Source organism: Phalaenopsis equestris, unplaced genomic scaffold (genome assembly GCF_001263595.1).
Source record: "Phalaenopsis equestris unplaced genomic scaffold, ASM126359v1 Scaffold000039, whole genome shotgun sequence".
Lineage (NCBI taxonomy): Eukaryota > Viridiplantae > Streptophyta > Magnoliopsida > Asparagales > Orchidaceae > Phalaenopsis > Phalaenopsis equestris.
Window position 1 is genome coordinate 16,692 of NW_018164481.1, and position 8,131 is coordinate 24,822.

The window sequence follows — 8,131 nt, forward strand, 5'->3', positions numbered from 1 at the left end:
AACCCCACACCAAAAATAGTGCCGACAATCTTATTTTAGCCCAAGCCGAGTTCTCCTGCAATCGATTCATCAGCCAAACTATAGGACACACCTCATGTGAGATTGTGTATGCTCACACCACTGGAGTTGGTGCCACTCCTGCCAACTTCGGAAGTTAGCGAGGACGCCGGAGAATGAGCTCACGAGATTTAAAAACTCCATGAAGAGGTTGGAAAATAGATTTTTAAGCAGAACTTTGAATATCAGACAAAAAAATAAATCCAGGAAGAAAGTAACATTCTAGAAAGGTAACCAAGTATAGATTTTGTTTAAGAAGGAAAGATTATTTGTTGGAGTATTTGGGAAGTTTAGGCCCAGAACAGATGTATCTTTCAGAGTACTTTAGAAGCTGAGTGACAATGCTTACAAGATCGACTTGCCATAGTACTACAATTTTTCAGCAATGTTCAATGTCGCCGACCAGACGCTGTACTTCGACGAGCTAGAAGCTTTTATGAATGAGGTTGAAGCTTCCCCAACTGTGGGAGACTGACATGGGGCTAGGGGAGTCAGTCGGCTAAACTGACTGACAACAAATCCTGCAAGCTTAAGACAGATCCAGTGGACCGAGCAGGATTTGTACGGGGCGGGACTACCGCCCCTCCTATTTCCTTACGTACCTTTCTCCATATGGGAAGTCTTTAATTGTTGTTTTCTTAATTTTGACTGCCGCCCCACCCCTTTTGGGTAGGAGATTCCTTTTGTGTTCCTTTCCCTTTTTGGTCCATATGGGAGTATAAATTGTTATTTTTTGGATGTAGGGTTTAGGTTTTGTTTCAAAATTTTTCTTAGAGTGTTCTCTCCCTGCTAGGGTTGTATCCAAAGATTGTTGGTGTTTCGACTGTATTCTGCTATGAGGAGTGTTGTAGCCTTCCTAATCTCCTCTCCTCAAACCTCCCTAAACCTTCCAGCTGCCTGCTGTCCCCACCAGACCTCTCGACAACCTCTTCCAGCATCTGTCGCACCTTCCCAATCACTTTTCCTTACAGTACTCTTTCCACTATTCCTTACAGCCAGTCTCCCTGCCACATCCAGCCACCCAGCCGCCACCTTGCCACATCCCGCTACCCAGCCGCCACCTTTCCTTAACTGTAACTTGGTGTACAACCCTCGCCACCTCTCCCCATGTACCCAGTCAACCCGTCTACAATCGACCTTCTTGCTGTTTTCCTAGTTCTTCATCCACCAACACTTTTCTAGCTTTCCCCAGCCTCAACCTTTCTTTTTACCCTTTTGTCAATGCCTTTTTCCCTTACCCTTTTGTCGACACTATCACCACCTTCAAATATTATCTTTCTGGTGTAGTCAGTGATTAGTTGTTATTATATTTCTCCTTTCGGTTTGTTTCGTGCTATAATCCTATTTCAATATTAATAGAAGTTTATTTTTTTGCATTCCGATTGAGTTCCTAACTAGTTCTAGTATCATTTGTTATAGGTACTATGACCTTGTTTGCCTTTAAACTTCATTCGTCCAATAAGGACAATCAATGTCTTTTCTAAGGAAAAATTATAGTCTCATCGTTGGAGCAACTACCTTGCTTGCCTCCAAACTCGGTTTGTCTAATGAGGACAATCAATGCCTTTTTTAATAAAAGATTGAAGACCTGCCATCAGAAAAATGGCTTTTGATCATCTCTGAATCTGATCTAACCATGAACAATCAATTTCTTTGGAAAAGAAGACCACAATTTCACTGTTGGAACAATGATTCTCGATTGCCTCTAAATCCATCTCGTTTGAAGAGGATAATAAACATTTTTTCTACAAAGAATTCTCTTCTCTTCCCTTTGCATTTCAAGACATTCCCTTCAATGTTGAAGATAGGTGCTGAACTCATACTCGACTCCATTCATACAATAGAAATTGTTGTTGCTTCATGCTTTTGTGAAACTTGTTAAATATTATAGTTTTGTATTTCTATTATTTTACCCTATTTAAGGGTAGAATTGAGGTGATTGAAACCCCAACAACTTTACTTTATCTCTTCTCTTTCTCTTCTCCTTCTAAATCTCAATTACCATTGTTAACAAGGTATTAGAGCAGTTCTAATCCAGTAAAAATTGTATCAACGGAACTGTAACGTATTAAGCCCTTCGAAACTTCTGATTTTTTCCTCTCTCGCGACCCACTTGAGATCGAACGTAGAAACTCCAGCTGAAGGCATTGCCGTATGAAGCCCTTGCCTTATGTTGTTTTGTGCTCCTCAATGCCATCTGCGTGACTCTATATTTGATACCACACTCTTCTTCATGATCGATTGCCCTTGTCGATCCTGTTCGCGATTGCTGCTTCTCCTTGCCGCAAATCAAAGAAACCACTGAAATATCTGATCTTTCCCTCACAACGCTGAAGCCTGTGATTCTTTTTATCGTCTCTATTGCGCCTCTCCACCGCAGTCACCAGAGACCACTTTATCGACTGTGGTCGTGGTTTGGCAAGGAGAAGACAAAGATGACCCAATTTTCAGCATCATTTGCATCTAATTGCAGTTTTTTGGGTAATCTATTGTGTTATTGATATTTGATCTTCCTTTCCTTTATTTTCTTCTTTGTACCGTAGCAATGACTGGTGAAAAAAATGATTCTCTTCAGTCTATTAGTGTGCAATTAAATGGACAACATTACTTCTATTTGAGTTATTTATTGAAGAATTTTTTAGGGTAAAAGAATGTGGGGTTATGTTTTTGGAACATCTGTTAAGCTTATATATGAAAATGATGGAAAATATGAAGAAATGTTGGAAGTATGGGAATAAAATAATTCAAAAATAATCACTTTGATCAATAACTTGGTTTCACAATCAATTGATGTCTAATTAGCAAAATATAAAGCTGCCAAAAAAGTTTGGAATCATCTGGAAAGATTATATGTGTAGTCAAATTTTGCAAAACAATATTAATTAAAGATAGATATTTGTGCTCTTCAACAAAACAACATGAGCATCCAAGAATTTTATTCTGACTTGACTAATCTTTGAGAGCAGTTATCTCTTACTAAATTTGCAGAATTACGAGCTTTTAAACCATACACTGATCGTAGAGAAGAACAGCGTTTGCTTCAATTTTTTATGGCTCTTCGAGGTGATTTTGAAGGGCTTCGTGGAAAAATTTTACATCACAATCCTCTTCCAATAGTTGACTCGGTGGTTAATGAGTTATTAGTTGAAGAGATTCATCTCAAGTTTCAATCTAAGAAAGGGATCCTCCCCACTCTTAATCTGTCGTTTTCGTAGCTACTCATAATAAAAGTAAATCTCATGGAAATGTTGGTTTTGATGAATGTAGCTTTTGTAAGCAAATGGGTTATTGGAAAGCTCAATGTCTAAAGTTGAACAAATAACAGTAGACACATTAACTTAATCTGTTGCCCCCACGAAGCTTCAAGACTCCAACATCAAATGTTGCAGTTGTTGTTCCTCTGATAGACTCTCTTTGTGTTGGACATGCATATTCTTCGGGTCCTACAGTAGATGTGCTTGCTAAGCAGTTTCAAAAGTTTCTTGCCTCAACCACATGTCATGTTTGTCTCCTCAAATATAGGGTTGTCATCTTCTAGCTCATCAGGTATATCTTCTTCCATTTAGATTCTTGACTCTAAAGCCTCTCATCACATGTCATATGATTTTACATCATTTGTATCCTTACATCCTGCATCATCTGTATCAGTCATTACTGTTGATGACACTCATATGCCATTAGCAGGCATTGGATCTATATGCACATCACATTTATCCCTTTCAAATGTTTACTATATCCCCAATTATACTTTGAAAATTCTTTCTGTTGGCAATTGTTTGATTTTGATTTCTCAGTTTTACTTTCTTCCACTTTTTTTATGTGCATGATTCACAATCCATGAGGCTTATTGGGACAGGCCGTAGGCAATGTGGACTTTATATTCTGGATGAGCTAAGAGTTCCAGATATTGCAGCTTCCAGTGTTGACTTGTCATCGTTTAGTTTGTGTTCATCATCTTCTAAATTTTATCTATGGCACTCTTGCCTTGGACATGTCTCTTCTTCTCATATAAAATATTTAGTTTCTACAAGAGTTTTGGGATAGTTAAAAACTAGTGATATTTCTGATTGTTGTGGTTATAAACTTGCTAAATTTTCTGCTGCACCTTTTCTAAAAGTGTTTCACTTTTTGTTGCACCTTATAACTTGGTTCATTTAGATGTATAGGGTTCATCACCTGTTGTTATCAAATGTGGATCTAGATATTATGTCTTGGTCATTGATGACTATATTCGTTGCTGTTGGATTTATCTTATGAAAAATCATTTTGAAATTTTTACTGTTTATATTATGCTTCGTGCATTTGTCAAAACTCAACATAATGCTATTATTAAGTGTTTTCAATGTGATATGGGAGGTGAATATATCTCTACTGAATTACTTGCATCTGATAGAACTTTTCTTCAAACTTCTTTTACTGACACTCCTGAACAAAATGGAGTTGCTGAAAGGAAACATCGTCACATTGTTGAAACAACTTGTTCTCTTCTTTTGTCTGGCTTTGTTTCAAGTGAATTTTGGGGGGAAATTATTCTTACTTCAGTCTATATTATTAACAGAATTCCATCTTCTGTTACTCTGAGTTTGTCTCCCTTTGAAAAACTATATGGTCTTGTTCCTGATTATTTCATTTTGAGAGTTTTTGCTTCTACTTTCTTTGTTCTTCTTCTTCATGTACAACGTAATAAATTGTCTTCACGTTCTACATTCTGTGTATTTCTTGGTTATGATGACGGTCAAAAAGGGTATCGTTGTTATGATCCTGTCACTCAAATTTCACTCAAAAAAATTTTTTGTCTCACGTCATGTTGTATTTCTTGAGCATATACCATTTTACTCCATTCCTCCTTTTTCTTATAGCTTTACAAAGTCTGATCTTATCCTAATTGATCCTTTTCACACAGATATAGATATTGAACCTCATAATGTGATTCATCATCCAAATAATCTTCATTTTAAGCTTTGCAAGGTTGACACTGGGAGTTCTGCAGATCCCGATGCTCCCCCTATCCCTACTGCTCCCTAAGGATCTTCTGTGATTGTGGATCCTCCTCTTCCTCGGTACCCTCAACGTGATTGTAAGTCTACTAAACTGTCAGATTTTATTTACTCCACTTATTCTACTTCTTTTGCTTCCTTTTTAATTAACTTTTAACCTCCATTCACAATTTGTCTAAGCCTTCTTCCTATCAAGAGGCTGTTCTTGATCCTCTTTAGCAGAAAGCTATGGTAGAAGAACTCTCTGCTTTGCGCAAGACAGATACTTGGGTCCTTTTCTGTCTTCCTCTTGGAAAACATGCAATTGGTTCTCGTTGGGTGTAGAAAATCAAAACCAAGTTTGATGGATCAAATGAGCGATATAAAGCTCATTTGGTTGCTAAGGGGCTTTCTCAACAATATGGTCTAAATTATGAAGAAACATTTGCTCATGTTGCCAAAATGACTACTATTGGTACTCTTATTGCAGTCGCATCTAATCATCAGTGCATATCTCTTAACTGGATGTTAAAAATGTATTCGTAAAAGGTGATTTTCATGAGAAAGTTTACATGGTGCCTCCACTAGGTGTCTCTCATAATTACGATGAAGTTTTTAAATTAAAGAAAACTCTCTACGACCTTAAACAAGCACCTCGAGCTTGGTTTAAAAAGTTTTCTATTGTGATTGCATCGCTTGGTTTTCATTCTAGCTCACATAACACTGCCTTGTTTCTCAAGAGTGCCTCCCATGGTCATATCATACTCTCTCTAGATGTTGATGACGTGATTATTACTGAGATGATGATAATGAGATTGTAGAGTTGAAATTACAATTAGCTTAACAGTTTGAGATGAAAGATTTGGGTTCTCTTCGATATCTCTTAAGGATTGAAGTGTCTCATTCTTCTAGAGGTTATCTTCTTTCCCAATCTAAGTATATCGACACCATCCTTGAACAAGCTCATCTCTCTGATACTCAGACAACTACTACTCCTCTTGAGCTTAATGTTCATTATATCTCTTATAATGGTGCTCCTTTGTCCAATCTCACTTTGTATCGTACACTTGTTGACAGCTTGATATATCTTACCATCACTAGACCTGATATTTCTTATGCAGTACATGTTGTCAGTCAGTTTGTTGCCTCTCCTACTATAGTTCATTGGGCAGCTATTCTTCGCATTCTTCGTTATCTTCGGGGCACTCAATTTCAGAGTCTTCTCTTTCTTGCATCTTCTTCCTTGAAATTACGTGCCTACTCAGATGTTGATTGGGGTGGTGATTCCACCAATCGTAAGTTTATCACATGATTTTGTATTTTTCTAGGAGATTCTCTCATTTCTTTGAAGAGTAAGAAGCAAACAGTTGTCTCTCGCTCTTTTACCGAAGCTGAGTATCGTGTCATGGCATCCACTGCAGAAATTGTTTGGTTGCACTGGTTACTTGTTGATATGGGTGTCTATTTCTCTAGCCCAACTCCTATGTATTGTTATAGATAACAAGAGTGTTATACAAATTGCCAGCAACTCAGTCTTCCATGAGAGCACCAAACATATTGAAATTGATTGTCATTTCACTCATCACTTTCAACATGACACCATCACCTTACCCTATATTTCTTCCTCCATATAACTTGCTAATGTGTTTATGAAATTACATTCCACTCAACGCTTTTATTTTTTAGCTAGCAAACTCTCGATGATTCCCCTTGATGCATCATGAGTTTGAGGGGGGATGTTAGATATTATAGCTTTGTATTTCTATTATTTTACCCTACTTAAGGGTAGTTTAGTCTTTTTACTTATTGTATATATCTATGCTCTTGTAATGAGGTAATTGAGGTGACTGAAATCCTAATCACTTTTCTTTGTCTCTTTTCTTTCTCTTCTCCTTCTCAATCTCAATTGTAATTGTTAACAAAACTCACGCAGGTCTCATCTGTAAAGCTCGATACCTCAACCTTTGCTACCTTCGCTGTCGTTTCATCTATAATGTCTGTTGTTGTCTTGTCCACAAAGTTAATTGACACTATTTGTCGTCTCCCTGCACCATGCAATTGTGCTCGCTCTCGCTCATTCCCTCCTGTTCCCCACACACCTTGCTTGTCTCATTCCATTTCTTTTTTCATTGTTTTTTGTTTTGTTTGGGGTTAATATCATCGTCTCTTTGTTGCATTTGTGATGTCCCGTAATTAAATAAATAAAAGGGAAATTACTAGTGCCCGTTTCATTTTTTAGAGAAATGGTGAACGAGGGGAAGAGTAAGGGGCGAGGTGAAGCGGAGTGGAGTGGGAGTGAAGTGAGCCAGGTGGATCCCTTTGTTCATTATAAGGGAGGCAAGCAAAAGGGGAAGTGAAAGGAGCAAAATAGAGAGCAAGAAACATAAAAATTGAGCGAGAGGGAGAAATTGAGTTGGAGATAAAGGAAATTGTGCATGTTGGCGAGTGAGATCAAGTTCAATCAAAGCTGAGCAAGTTTGGCCTTGAAGAGACAAGGAGTGAACCAAGAGAAGAAACATGCAAGCGGAGATGCACGGCGGAGAGTAGCTACTTAGAGTATGTGCATTCTTGTGTGCTTGAGGCTGAGAATTAGAAAAACATGAGTACCCTTATTTTAGTATTTGATGTGCTAATGTTCGTCTTCCACAATGGTTTCAGCATTCACTTGACGGAATTTCTAAGATTTTGGTAGTTTTGGTTTCTTAGACTAGGGCTGTCAAAAAAGCTCACTGTTCGCGAACAGCTCGTGTTTGGCTCGTTAAGTAGCTCGTGTTCGGCTCGTTCGTTAAGTAAACGAGCCGAACACGAACAACTTTTTGTTGGCTTGTGTTCGGCTCGTTTTAGCTTGAAATTAAAAATATATATATAATTATTTATATAATTATATTTTATATATATTTATATCTAAATTTAAATCATAACATCTCGTGTGGCAATGTGATTAGTGTTTTCTTTTATATATATTGGATCCAGGTTCGAATCTCACACTTTATATTTATTTTTTTCAATTTAATTTTTATGAGCCAATTTCGAGCCGAACACGAGCCAAATACGAACACGAATATTTAAATCAAGTCGAACACGAACACACTGTTCAC